Genomic DNA, 14864 nt, shown 5'->3' with positions numbered 1-14864 from the left:
ATCATTAGAAATTCCTCCTGTCACTCGGGCCACTTGTCACCTCCTTCAGGAGGCCTCTCTTCTCCTCCCTCTGGTCCCGCAGAACCGACCACTCTCTCTGTGTGGTCCTTCTTCCCGGATGCTAGTGCTCATCAGACTGGCGGGAGCGGTAGGAGCATGGCTCTCCTCCGGCTCCCGCGCTTCAGTAGGAAACAAACTGAAGAGGAATGGTATTAACGTTTACATCTGTTTCTGTTGTTTACCAGTTGTGTGATCTGGGCTAAGTGACTTCATTTCTCTATTCTCACATGTTGTACAGGGTGTGACCTACCAGAAAGGGGTATACCGAGGATTGAAAACATAAGAGAGACCAGGCCTACAGTTATGGCTGATTTCCTTCTCCTATCTGAGTTTAGGCATCTCTTGGAGGGAAGCTTGGGTGGGATCACTTGTGAAGGAATGGGATAAGATCTTTTAAGTCACTTAAAAGTCAGTAAATAAGTGTGGGAGGGATATTTAACAGGGGAGTCTGCAGAGCTTTGGGCTGGAAGGTAGAACACTTTAGGATGCTGGACTCAACACTGGTTTTCCGTTGCCATGGTTCTCAGTGTGGGGGTGGGGCGGGTGGGTGGGGCAGGGGTGATTGCCTTCCACCAATGGCATTTTGTAATGCCTAGAGACATTTTGGTTGTCACAATTCTAAATATCTTACAACACCCAGGATAGCCTCCTCTCTCCGCAGGATAAAGAACCCTTTGGTTCAATATGTCAATAATCTTGAGGTTGGGAAACCCAGTTTAAAGCCTTTCTGCTCAAAAGGTGGTCTTCAGACCAGCTGCCTCAACATCACCTGGGGGATCATCGGCAGAGTTGTGAAATCCTGCCTCTTGCCTACGCCTGCTACAACAGAATCTGGTTTTTATCAGCTCATTCTGGATGTGAAGGCACATTCAAGTCAGGGAAGCAGGCTTCTAGAATAGACTTTTCAATCTTGAAGGACCGTTAGGAGTAGGACTTACAATAAAAATACAGCACCCAGGATAGACAGTGCTCAGGGAATACAATGCTCAGGAAATACAGTGCCCAGGCTGGACAGTGCCCAGGCTTTACCCCATAGCAATGAATCAGAACCCCTGGGAAAGACCCTGGACAGAGACATGTTTACAATCTCTCAGATGATTCCAAATGGGAGCTGGGGTTGAAGAACCTTTCTCTACAAGCCCATACTCTGATGACGTGGGGAGATTTGTCAGTATCTCATAATGAGCAGTAAATATCGGTTCTAAAATAAACAGAGTTCAAGAGTTGGGGAAATGGCTCAGTCAGTAAGTGCTTGTCCCACAATCGTGGGGACCCAAGTGCAACACTCAGAATACAAAATGGGAATGCTAGAAACTTGTAATTCTAGTGCCAGGAGGCTCAGATAGGCAGAGAGCAAGGCCTTGCTGGCCAGCCAGCCCAACATCAGATTTTAGTAAGAGACTTGTCTCAAAAAACCAATGCTTTTGAAGGAGAACACCTAAGGCTAACCTCTGTTCTCCACACATGTGCATGTACATACACACCACAGGCACCACGGGACACCCATGCTTACACACAGACTCTCTCTACACATAAAAGCCTGGGTAGAGTATATTAAATTACTCACAGGCCCTACTAAGACAGTTGTCATGACCACACATGTCTCAGTTGTCTTGTCTATTGAAATATCCTCAGATTGTCCTCTGAGGGTTTCAACAGATGAGAAGGCAGATGGGTGAATGGTGTTATCTAAGGACCACACAGTAGTAGTGTGGAAGATGTGTGCTCTGGGTATTAGAAGCAGGGAATCCCTCATCAGTGGGCTCTTCATGGAGGAAACAGGAGCTCAGCAAGGCTCCAGTCAACAGTCAGGGCTCCAACGAAGGGAGGACACACGTCTGTTTCCTTTCGGAGCTGTTCTGAAAAGCAGGACTATTTAGGCTTAGGGTCTCCAAGGTGATGTATCCCTTCTAAACATCTCCCACCCTGACTTCTAATTAACACAGATCCCTATTTCTTCCCAGTCGTGGATCATCAATGATCATATCAGTGCTCAGTAGGTAAGGGCTTCTTATGGGGCTGAAGGAAAATAAAGGTTCCAGCAGGTTCCGTGGCTCCTGCCTCCTGGCGCTCTGTACGGAATGGGAGCTCAGCTCCTTCTGTATGCCCAGCACATTAAAGGACTTCACTTCTTAAAACAGATAACTTAAAACAGATAATGGCTTTATAACGCTGGGATAAAGGACTGGAAATGGGCTAACCTCATCAAACACTCCCATATCCAATCTTCCCGTCCCAGCTGAGGGTCATGGACACCATGGGACGTTCCATTTGCTGGATGATTTCCAGTGTGATTGTCTCCGCTCTGAGGCTTGTCTGTTGAGTTGAGGAGCCGGGTAGGTACGCTGTGGGAACGGGTAGGAACTTGGGGTAAATTACCTCATTTCTAGCACCTGGGAAGCTGGGAGGATGTAGCCCCCCTACCCACCCGCCCCCATGCCCCCCCCCCCCGTGTGGTGCTGGGCTGGGATTGTTTCTCAGCTTTCTGGGAAAACTGAGGGAAGAAGGCATGCCCCCCTTCTGGAGAGCCTGCAACTGAAACTCCACGCATTTGGTAAACTCTCCATTCTTGGAGGAAATAGAGTTTTGGAGGGACAAGGCCCTCTCCTCTCCACCCAGAAGCTATGGCCTGGTTCCAGTGGGCCAGGCCGTCCAGTCTAGGAAAAGCCCAGTGGTAATTGGAGAGAGCTAGCTGTCGCAACGGGTATTCCCCCCCTCCCCATCCTTTCCTGCTCTCTCTTCCTCTCCAACTCCTGGACAGCCACCATGTTGGTTTTCAACTCCTCACACTACATGAAGTTGCTTTTGCATTTTTTAACCAAGGGATCTGCATCCGATAGAAGAACACAGATACTTCAAGATTTTTGGGTGGAGCTAATGCTGAGGGATGATTTGGAAATCCAGGGTTCCACCCAAGAGAGTTAGCTAGGCCCAGCATGAAGCTGGTGAGAGTTGAGAGTGAAGAGCGCAGGGAGTGGAGCTGGGGACTCTGAACCTGCTCGCCTGAAGCTTGGCTTTCATTCACCAGGGAGACACCATGGGAGGTTCTAGTGTGAGGGCTTTCTGAGAACGGACTGAGGCTTCCTCATGTAGTCTGAGTTTTAAGAATGTTAAAATAGTCTCTAGTGATCCCTGAGAAGTTCCAGCACATTTTGCGAGTACTCAACACCAACATCGACAGGGGGCGGAGAATAGCCCTTAAGGGTGTGGGGAGGAGATATGCTCTTGTGGTATTGAGGAAGACAGACACTGACCTCACCAAGAGGGCTGGAGAACTCACGGAGGGTGAGGTGGAGCGTTTGACCACCACTATGCAGAACCCACGACAGCACAAGACCCCAGACTGGTTCTTGAACAGACAGAAGGACGTGAAGGAGGGAAGGACAGCCAACAATCTAGACAACAAGCTATGTGAGGACCTGGAGCGTCTGAGTCCGTAGCTGGCTGTGCCACTTTTGGGGCCTTTGTGTTCCGGGTTAGCACACCAAGACCACCAGCCGGTACTTGGGTATATCTAAGAAGAAATGAGTCTCTGCGCCTTTGCTGTTAATAGGTCATATACCTATGAAAAAAAAAAGAATGTTAAAATAGATCCAAGCAAGCTGGATGCCTCCCTTGGATGGTGTGGTGTCCCGCTTTACCTCCTGGGGACCTGCCTTCCAGAACCCGTGTCCAAAATGCTTCTTGAAGACCTGTGCAGTAGCCTCCACCGCTCTGCCAGCTCTGAGATGGGTGTCCTAATGCCAAGGCTCAGCCCTGGAACAGACTGAGAACTCTCTCTGTGTCTTAATAATATGGAAACAAACATAGAAGCAATAGCTTTCCCGAGCACTGTAAACCCTTCCCTGTGAGAGGCTCTGTGCCTCTTTGAGCCCACATTCCCTGACAAGGCTCGGTTCCCCATGCGGCACACTGACAGGTGGTGGTCTGCGGTGAACTTGCTCAATGGCCGGAGTCTCATCTCCCTCTCCTCGTCTTCCTCAGATCTCATCTGGGACCATTTGTATCGGCGGTGTTCACTTTCTCTTTTCTACCCTAGGCTCTTCCTTCTCGCCGCACAGGACTGCATTGATGAGGGGGTGGGCATGTGGGGGTCCGAGGTCTACATTCTTTTGGGGTTGGGAGCTGGTGGTAGGATTCATTTCTCCCTTTGTTAACTGCAGCTTAGCCAGCTGCAGTTCCTCCTGCAGGGTCTAGGGGGGATGCTAAGTGGCTGGGCAGCATCCACCTTCCAAGCAGATCCTCCCATGATGCTCAGCCCTTCTTCTCCAGAGGGAAAGACCAGTCAGAGTGAATCTGAGGAAGGGAGAGTGGCTGGAAATGACCTTGGGCTGGAATGACCCCCCATAGGAAGCCATCAGCCCGTCAAATCACCTTTCTCTTGGGCTCAGGCTTTGATCTCTACCCAAATCCAGGTCAAAGCAAGGCCTGGGGCATCTTTTCCAGGAAGCTGTAGCCAACGCACACCTCCGTCTGTGTCCCCTAGGCCTCTGCACAGCGCCAGGTCCTCCTGGGTCCTCACACTCCTGCCGTGTGACAGGGAGATGCCCGCTGGCGCACAGGCCGAGCAATTAAGAAGCTGCGCTTCCCTCCTCGTCCCTTCCCTAATTGTTATTTTTGTCCCTGCTTTCAAACCATCCCTGGTTTTCATTTCATCTTGCCCCAGCCCAGTGCGCCCGGCAGAAAAAGCCAGCCTGCTCAGTGGGAGGCAATTTTCCCAGCGTGTCCAGCGATAATTCCAACAGGACTGCTTTGTACATATAATTATAAAACTAGGGGCCACCAAAGTGCACCCATAGAGCACAGTCTCGACTGTTCTTGGTTCTGTTTTAATTATTAAGCCTTAAAGCAAAAACTAGGTTTCAAAGAAAACTTTCTGTACAGCCCTCAATAGAGTTAAAGGAAGAACGTTTTAAGCTGATGAGCTGACACTTGTAGAAGCAAATATATTAAATAAATCATGATTCGTTTTGGGGGCAAAGTCTGACTTACATCAACTCTGGAAAAAATGGATCTTAATGAGTGACAGTTGGGTGTTTTCTGTCACTTCCTGAGGTAATGGCCGCAAGCTGACATCGCTCAGTGGGTGTCTCATACTTCTGAACAAAAGTTTTTTGGAGTGAGATAGACAAGGTAGAAATCCCAAGGTGACTAGGGGACTGTCTAATGAGTGGAAAGACATATTTACTGGCAGTCTCTATGTGAGCTGTGACAGTTGACGGGACTTGATTGTAACAAATATAGTTGATGAAGAAAGGGCTGACAGAGGGAGAGGGGCTCTTCTGGGGGGAGGACAAGTCAAAAGCCCTGCATTGGCTGAACCCTGTTAATGGTAGGCTGGATACAAAGCTCCCAGTCATGAAAGGCAGCTAGGATCTTGCGATGATGTCTAAACAGGAATGTGTCGAGCTTGCAGGAGGCAGTAATGGGTTCGGATCTGTTGACCTTTTTGCCCAGAACTTGACAAGCTGGTACCCTGCATCTGAGGCCAGCAAATGACCCCAGCTCTGAGGAGATCTGAAAGCTCAGTGACGTTGGGGCCTAAGACATACGTGTCTGGGGGTATAGGCAGGCGTGGGTCTTTAACCTACAGATGCCATACCTAGGTGGCCACAGTGACCAAGAACCACAAGGCTCTGGCTGCTCCAACCCTGTGGGAACAAGGAAGCTCTGCCCAGAGGTGTGAGGGAGCTTAAACATCACAACATTTCTGTAGCCTTCCTTCTTGGGTATCCCTACCCCTTCCTTCTTCCTCCCCAGTACTCTCTGCTCAGTCCCTCCTCTGCACCCCACTCCTATTCCTGCTCCAGCACAAAAGGAGTGATCGTCCTGGAAAGGCAGAGCTGACTGGCATATTAAATGGTGACACTTTGTAACTGGCTGGTCAGGGCTTCAACAATCGGCCTGCCGATGAGCTCGGCACTTCTTCCCCCAGGCAAATGTCACACTGAAACTAAACAGGATCTTTTTTTTTCATCCTACACGCTGTTTTTCTATGCCACATATTATTTTATAGTTGAAAATAGGCTAGCTCTTTAAAATGCACAGAGCCTGCTGCACTTTTGTCAGGCGCTCATTTTGGAGCAGAGAAAGGCTGGGGTGGAGCAGCAGGAAGAGGGTGTCCAGTGACCATGCGGGGGGGCTGGCAGACATCTTGACCCTGACTTCCTGGAATGAATGAATGAATGAATGATGAATGAATGAATGAATAAATAGTGGAAAATCCAAGGATGGAAGGAAGGATGGACGGAAGCAGTTAGCGTGGAGATGGAGGACTAAGGAACCTCCAGCCTCATTCATCAGGACAGGGAGTTGAAATTCTTCCCTGGTTCTCCTAAGGCATATCTTGATTTGGCATAATGCTATGTTTCTTGTTTTGATTGACTGGGAAAATAAGTATTTCTTACCTCTTTGTTGTTTTTAGGCATGCTACAAGATCTGGAAGGTGTTCTTGTTAATTTCCGAAGTCTCAGGGAAAGGCTCAAGGGCCTGACCTTGACGGTGCTCCACTTATAAGGAAAGAGCCCTTTCCAACAGTGACAGTCCTGGCTAATTTGACCCACTTTCTCCTGGTCAGTTTGTGGTAACCTCACCAGTGGCCCTGGAAGTAGATCTCAGGCAAGACTAAATGGAATGAAACCTTTTCCTGACCAGGAGATATGGCATGGCTGAAGGTTCTGGTTGGCTCCTGCTCTGCTATGGTTCATCTGGTGTGTGCGTGTGTGTGTGTGTGTGTGTGTGTGTGTGTGTGTGTGTGTGTGTGTGTGTGTGAATTACCTACCAGTAGGCTAGGACTTCTCAACAGAAGAGAAATTTGTAAAAGAAGATTTGGAGTCTGAGAGGAAGTGGCCCAAGTGAAACACGGGGGTACAGGTGCATCTGGTTTGTGACAGGTCAGGTACTGTTGAGAAGACGAGGGGTGACTGTCCCTGTCTTCCACCCAGAGGCACAGATCTATTGTTTACACACACACACACACACACACACACACACACACACACACACGCACGCATATGCATGCACACACATACACACACACACACACACACACACACAGAGAGAGAGAGAGAGAGAGAGAAAGAGAGAGAGAGAGAGAGAGAGAGAGAGAGAGAGAGAAACAGAGAGACAGAGAGGCAGAAAGAGACAGAGAGAGATACATAGATAGACAGACTTGATCAGGTCCTTTTCGGGTGTTCTGAACTTCAGCATCCTCATCTATAGATCAAAATTGCGAGTTGAGATCACCTTGGATGTCCGTCCCTTCCTGCTCAAGGTTCTTTGGACTTCACTATCCACCATAACAGGAAGTCAAGAAGAGAGCAAGGCTGAGATTTCCGTTAATCGCCCAGAGGTCATGAGCCTGCCTCAGTGCTCTCTGACAGCTGTGACTCAGCTATGAATGTACTCACGGGCAGCTGCCTGGAACTCCAGAGTCAAGAGCCCAATCTTGAAAGAGTCCAGGGACAGACATCGGACGCTACTCACCTGAAGTCAAGACTGCCCGACTCAGGCTCCCCAGCCAGTGCCACCATCAGTGAATTGTTGATGCCGGTGCCTGATGGCGGCAGGCCCTGGAAGCTCCTGGTAAGAAAGGCCTGGAACATCCGTGCCTTGGAGCTGCAGGTAGGAGACTGTGACCCGCTCTCCCCTTAGGTCTGTTTTGCCTCATGCAAGAAGAAGCAGGTAGCGTACACAACCGGGCTCAGTTCTGGCTCTGCTGTGGACAGGAAGAAGGTGCCTTCCCCACGACTTCCCTGCTTCTCCCCCTGCTCCCAGATCATCTCATTGCTGATGCTTGGCTTGCTTCTCCAAATCCTTTATTTATCATCCTTGTGCCTGGGCAGGACTGGGTTCTGGGCCTCTGCTGGCTTGATAATGACTCTGCACTAAGGTCCTGGCCTTCCCTAAGCTCCAGCTTTCTTCTGTATAAAATGAGGAGAATGGAAATCCCCTCCCTTTGTCTTAAGAAGATCCACTGATGCTCTTTGCTAAAAAAACCAAAAAACAAAAAACCAAAACCAAAACCCTTCTGAAGATCCTCGCACCCATTACCCTTGGAGCACCTCTCATGTGTGGGGCCTTCTCCTTTCCCGTCCCCCCTTTCCATGGCCATCCATGCCCCTCTGGAGCCCCCAGCTTACAGGGTGGACATCAGAGGGCCATCAGCCTGGGCTTGGTGCAACAGACTTGAGTTGAGAAGGACTTCCTTTGACACCTTAAATTATTGGCCAAGGAAGGAAGTGGATCTCTGTTTTAGCCCCAGACAAGCACAACCCAACCATTCTGGCTATGTGATAGCATTGCCTACAGATGTGTAGAGGACAGACTGTCGTGCCAGAATCAACCCTCTGCACTCCAGTGCTGGCTGTCCATGCTGGGGAAGGAAGGGGGTCCCTTGCTGAAGGCAGAGGCTCCAGTGTCATCTCCGTTGTCACTGTCATGCATGGGGACAGTGTCAGCCGGAGGTGTTCTGAGATTCCCTGTGGGATCTGAAGAAAAGTTGGTGGCTGTGACTGCAGGACCAGGCCAATTCAAACTGAGAGGTTTTCCATGCTCTTCCCCCAAATGAGAGTGACCGCAGCACTGGCGGCAATCACATCCCAGGGAGCTGAAGCACCCCGCATACTCCCCGTGTGCCTGTCCCTGCACTTCGTGAGGACAGGGTGCTCTGTCTATCCCTTTTTCACACACGAGGACACAGAAACCTCGGACAACCAAAAAAATAAGCCAGGGCTGCACAAACGGAGTCATGCCCTGCTGGGACACTTACTCACCACATCACCCTGAGGACAAGCATACCTGCCTCTTACATGGGGGTTTTCCAAAGAAACACACAGCCCTGAGAAACCGTGGGCACAGTAGGCCATCCCTCCGATACCCTGGGCAGTGGGCTGTTGACTGTGGGTCAGCCATGCCCTGAGTGCCCAGTAAATAGCCCAGTTCTGAGTTACTTGCTTTATCTCCTTTTACCTGATTGAAGAGCAAAGCACAGAAAAGTTAAGAAACCTATCTGACATCACACAACCTATGGCAAAAGGTGAAATCAACCCAGACAAGCTGACTCCGGAACCTGCTTGTGAAACATTGGTCCATTGCATTCCCTCTTAAAGTTATGCAATCATTTAAGTTACGTAATCATTTAAGTTATGTAATCATTTAAGTTATGGAATCCTTCTAGCAAGAATTTATGGAGCGTTTTTGAGCCTCGTACGGCATCCACGGCGGTGAAAAAGGAAAACATCAGCCGTGGTTTCTGCTCCTTTTGAACTCGCATCCCAGGAAATGGGAGGACAGTGACTGCATGGGTGCAAACCTGTGCTGCATGTGGACTTGGAACCTTAGGTAGAGCTCTGGAGGGAAGGAGCATGGTGACCCAAGAACTCGTGATAAGGGACATGGCCTAGTTAGGGAGGACTTCCTAGAAGTGACAGTCACCTGAGGTGAAGGGGTGAGTAGGTGTGACGTAGAGAGAGCAGTGTCAGTGGTGAGGACAAGGTGTGAAGGCACATTCCACACACAGGAAAGAGCATCTGGGAAGGCTTCATGGAGGAGGAGGCAATGGGAAGAGGTGGGGGGCAGCACTGGCTCTGTGGCTGGAAAAGGAGGTTCAGCTACTGTTTAAAAATAACACAGAGCAATTGTTAGGCATGCCAAGACAATGGAAGCTTTGATACATGTGTGTGCATGTGCATGTGTGTGCATGCATGCGTGTGTGCATGTGCTTCTGTGTGCATGTGTGTGTGCGTGTGCATGTGCTTGCATGTACGTGTGTGTGCGCTTGTGTGTGCTTGTGTGTACATGCATGTATGTGTGTGTGCGTGCATGTGTGTGTGTATGTGTGTGCATGCATATGCGTGTGTGTGTGTGTGTGTGTGTGTGTGTGTGTGTAAACAATAGATTTGTGCCTCTGGGTGGAAGACAGGGACAGTCACCCCTCATCTTCTCAACAGTACCTGACCTGTCACAAACCAGATGCACCTGTACCCCCATGTTTCACTTGGGCCACTTCCTCTCAGACTCCAAATCTTCTTTTACAAATTTCTCTTCTGTTGAGAAGTCCTAGCCTCCTGGTAGGTAATTCACACACACACACACACACACACACACACACACACACCAGATCACCAGATGAACCACCATAGCAGAGCAGGAGCCAACCAGAACCTTCAGTACCCAGCCATGCCATATCTCCTGGTCACACACACACTCACGCCTATGGAATTTGCCTGACTGCAGAAGACCATCCTGAGGAGCTAAGGAGGGAGTGCAGACAATTTTATGGTGCTCAAAGCCATGTTCAGAATTGTGAGAGGAGTGCTAGTCACAGTAGCCTATCTGCTGCCCAACACAGGCAGACCAGCTTAGCTCGGGGGGCCCCAGAGGTGGGGACCATCTTAGCTCCGCCCCAGAGGGCACAGCCTGCTGCTGGGAGAGAAGTATATGGACAAGTTAAGTCCTGGGCCAGTGTATGTTGTTGACTGGGGGCACAGTCATGTCAAGATCCAGTACCTTAGACCCAGGGAAAGTGGTCAGGCCTGCCTTCTAGTCTGTGTATGGACGTTGACAGTGTGTACAGAAAATCTCCAGCCTAGCTTTTTTTCCCAGGATGTTTATGGCCTGAAGGAGGCTTCCCTATAGAGACTGCCTATCAAGATCAGCTATACCTGCCCCCATCCCTGTTCAATGGTATGTAATGACCCTACCTCTATGTTCAACTGTATGTGACAAGCACACTGAGATTCCCGGTGCTTCAGTGAGCACAGCTCACCTGATCCCAGCTCTTCTGTCTGTCTGTCTATCTGTCTGTCCTTCCTTCATTCCCTTGTCACCTCTAGTCAGGGTTCCAGAGACCAAGCACTTGGCAGAGAAGAATTTCATGGAATATCAGATAGGTGAACTTATAGCCAAGAGGTATAACACAAAGATTTTGAGGGAGGGCCTCCACCCCCACTGGCCTGCCCAGCCTTTTCTCTTCCCAGGGAAGGGTGAAGTTCTTGTCACTCAATGACCAGAATTGATGAGCAGAGGTCTGGGCTACAGAGCCTTCTCACGGCCTATTTGCATGGTCAACACACAAAAGCTCTGTTATCTTTGCCCACGAACCTCCCTGAGATTGGTAAATGTGTATAATTCCCTCTAAAGGGGTCCAAAGCCAAGGGAGGTCCGCTGGGCTTTTAGGGGAAGTTTTTGATGGGTTTTTGAAAAGAAGGCCTGAGAGCTGAGGACACGGAGGGAAGAACACCCCCCACTACCCCCACACACCACTACCAGCGGTTTTTGCAGAGGGCTGCCCCTGTGTGCATATCTCTTTACAGATAGATAGATGTCTATTATAAAGCAAGCCCAGCTAGGACCTTCTCTTTTCTGAGCCACAGAGAACTTTTCAGAACACCAAAATCAATGGTTTTCCCCCTCCCGAGCCTGGTGTGTTGTATGCAGACAGACATTTTACTGTAACAATTATAATAGCTCAGTTGGAAATTACTGTCTGGCTAGGGAGCTGAATCCGAGCCTGGATCCAGCTTCAAACGGCGATATCAGAGGCGAATTAACACTGACATCCAGTTTTGGGCTTTATAAAAACTGCTAGGTTGGGAGAAGAGGTACGTAATTGTTCCTACGGCTCCGGGGAAAGGTTAATACTTGGGGCCTTGGCTGCCGACATCTAGGGCTCCCTTATGCCACACAGACACTCTCCAAAGAGCATCCGGCACTCGCACGTGGGCTCATTAGGTCTTCCACCTTCACAAGGCTTCTCTGGAACACCCATCTTGTCTCTCACTGCTGGGGAGAAGGACCAGCTACCCCGGGGCTCGAGGGTGTCAGCGATCCATCCTTTTCTTCTCTGTGTCTTCTAAGGGACACCTCCGTTTTCACCCAGGGGTCTCCGGGACAGAATGGCTGAAGACCCCAGTGTCTTCAGAGTCTGTCTGTTTAGGTTAATTATCCGGACAGCGAGGCATTCAATGATGCTTCCTCTCCGGGTTGGCTGGCAAACTTGACTAGACTCGAAATGAACCTCTTTGATTCCATCTGCAAAATTAGATCAGATTTGATAAAGTAAAGATGTACCCTTTGAAGTATTCCCTATCAACATAAGTGCTGAGAACACTTGAGTGAAGGAATTTGAACAGTTTTGAAAGCAGCATCCCGGGAACTTCAATGAGGATTGCAGCTAAGGGCATGCCCAGAAGGCACAGGACTAACTGCGTCTATCCTGCGGGCAATAAGCAATCGCTAAAGATTCTAGACTTCTCAAAGTTCAGAGTTCAACGTGCAAAAACTTTGTTGAACTTGTGATAGGCTGGGCTCTCTGGTCTGTGTTCTGTTTTCTGAAGCTCTTTAGAGCATGGAGTGATTTTTCTGGTTTTGTGCCTAGTCTCTGCACAGCGAGAACAAGGCTCTTTCTTTCCCTTTAGCTTCCACGGAGAGGAATGAATCAAGCCCACCCCCACCCACCCCTGCTGCTTTCCTGGGCTGTGGTCCCTCCAGAGCTATAGGGAAGGACATCAGCAGAAAGAGTGTGTTTATACAAATGAAAAGCAACAGATCTGTGTCAAAGCCGGGCGCTGTCACTAGCTAGCTGTGTGTCCTCGATGGGGTCTTTAGAGTGAGTTTTTCTGATCTCTCCAATGTTCCCACTACGGTTCCAAGTCCCCAACTCCCTTCCGTGTGCGAATAATCCCTACTTCCAAACTGAGCTGCCCCACACCCTGCTACTGGGTTCCTTTACAGGAGAGCTCATGCTAGAGGCTGGGGAGAAGATGCTTCAGTGAGCCTCTGTGTGAGCCCTCCAGGTCTGGGAACAGCGAGCAGAGAGCAAGAGCTTTAATAGCAAGTGCCACGCGCAGTGGGAGGCGCATCTATGGAGCGATATGGGGGTTCAGAGCAGGGAGCAATTAGTTCTGCCACAGGAGGAGCCCAGCAAAGGCACCGAGGTGAAAGGAGAGGATCTGATGTGAGGAGCCAATGAAGAAGAAAGCGTGTGTGATTTGTGGAGAGTTGGAAACTGGCGAAGGCAAACTCTCCTTCAGATGGCAGGTAGCCAGGGACAGCTCACAATTGGATTCTTTTCTCTTAGCTTAGAATGGATTGATGGCAACTCGGGGAGCTCTTTAGCTTCAAAAGAACAAAGGGCTGCGGTGAAGGTTTGAATCCAATAATCAATGCTAAGGGGAAATACTCTATTAAAAATATTAAACCTTGCGAGCAAGGCCGATGGGAGGAACCCGAGGTGGATATCCTGCTGTTTACACAGCCTAGGGACCTAAGATGACGTCACAGTCCTGTGTCTCTGAGGTCCTTACCTGTTTTGAGGAGAGATGCAAGTTTTCCGGCGAGAAATCTGGGAAGGCCTACTACACACACGCTTCCCCAGGTACCATGCTGAATAAGTGTGGCAAGGATGGCTTTGCTTGTCTTGCTTACAGTCTCATGGAATGACGTGGGCAGTCTTTCACAATGAAACAGATCAGGGGGTATGTAGGACCCAAGTGTGCTCTACGCATCTATGAAAAAGTAACAATGAGACTATGAGTCTATAAAACTAGTGTATCCTAATGAAATATTTTGTATGTATAGGTTTACATAGGTATTTGTTAGTGTGTATGCATGTGTGTGTATGTGTGCATGTGTGTGTGCGTGTGTTTGCGCACGTGCACGTGTGTGTGTGTGTGTGTGTGTGTGTGTATGGGTGTGTGCATATGTGTATATAGAGGCTGGGCGACAAATCTGGGTGTTATTCCTCAAGAAAATCCACCTGTATTTTGTTTCGGTGGTATGTTTTGGGTTGGTTTTTTTGTTTTGTTTTTTGTCTTTTGAGACAGGTTCTCTCACTGGCCTTCAAGTTGGCCGTGTAGGCTGCCTACTTAGCCAGCATGGACTGAACTAACTCTATAGCCCTTAAAAAAAAATCTTTTTATTTTCTTAAGCATGGTGTGGCTGGAGAGACAGCTCAGCAGTTAACTATATATTGCTCTTACAAATGTCTCAAGTTTGGTTCCTAGTGCCCATGTCTGGTAGCTCACAACTGCCACTCCAAATCCAGGGGATTTGACACCTTCTGGCCTCCTTAGGTACCTGCACACACTCAGATATGCACAGCTCCCCATGAACATAATTAAAATGTTTTTAAAAAAACCTGGCCTTGGGTGTGAGCATTTGTACATACTCTTTGTCATTTTCAGGATGCTCCCTGTTTCTCATTTCCTGAAACAGTTTTATTGTGAGCGGTATTAGATTTTGTTCAGTTTTTATTGTTGTTGTTGTTCCATATCCATTGCTCTGATCATGTGATTTTCTTTCTTCAGTCTGTTGCTATGGTAGATTGTTGGTTTATTTTCCAGTATTGAACCACAGCTCTGCACACTGGGGAAATGCCACTTAGCTGTGGCATGTCACCATTCTGTGCACCACTGGATTGATTTGCTGATACTTCCTGAAGAAATTTTGTGCCTAAATTCATGAGAGATATCAATTGGTAATTTAAAAATTATTATTATCATTATCATCTCTCTCTCTCTCTCTCTCTCTGTCTCTCTCTCTCTCTCTGTGTGTGTGTGTGTGTGTGTGTGTGTGAAGTTGGTCTACTACTGTTGTTCCTGGGGATAGAACACATTGGAATGCTTGCATGGTGACCACTTTTATTTCTGGTGACATCTTGCCAACCCTAGCTTAGAGTTTTGTTTGTACAGCCTTTATCTGGTTTTTGTATCAGGATAACATTACCATCTGAAAGGAGTTGGATGTTTCAAGAAGTTATTTTGTAAAATAGGCATCATGGTTCTTTTCCTCAAGGTGAGCTT

The 14864-nt window shown here is 48.7% G+C and overlaps 1 pseudogene; it reads left to right on the top strand.

Annotated features, from left to right (window-relative positions):
• Nucleotides 1-2996: 2996 nt before the first annotated feature.
• LOC127685127 (40S ribosomal protein S18-like) lies at nt 2997-3588 on the top strand (annotated as a pseudogene).
• Nucleotides 3589-14864: the final 11276 nt, after the last annotated feature.

This window comes from Apodemus sylvaticus, chromosome 1 (assembly GCF_947179515.1).
Source record: "Apodemus sylvaticus chromosome 1, mApoSyl1.1, whole genome shotgun sequence".
Lineage (NCBI taxonomy): Eukaryota > Metazoa > Chordata > Mammalia > Rodentia > Muridae > Apodemus > Apodemus sylvaticus.
Note: the sequence above shows the minus strand (reverse complement) of the source record. Positions and strands in the feature narration are given on the sequence as shown.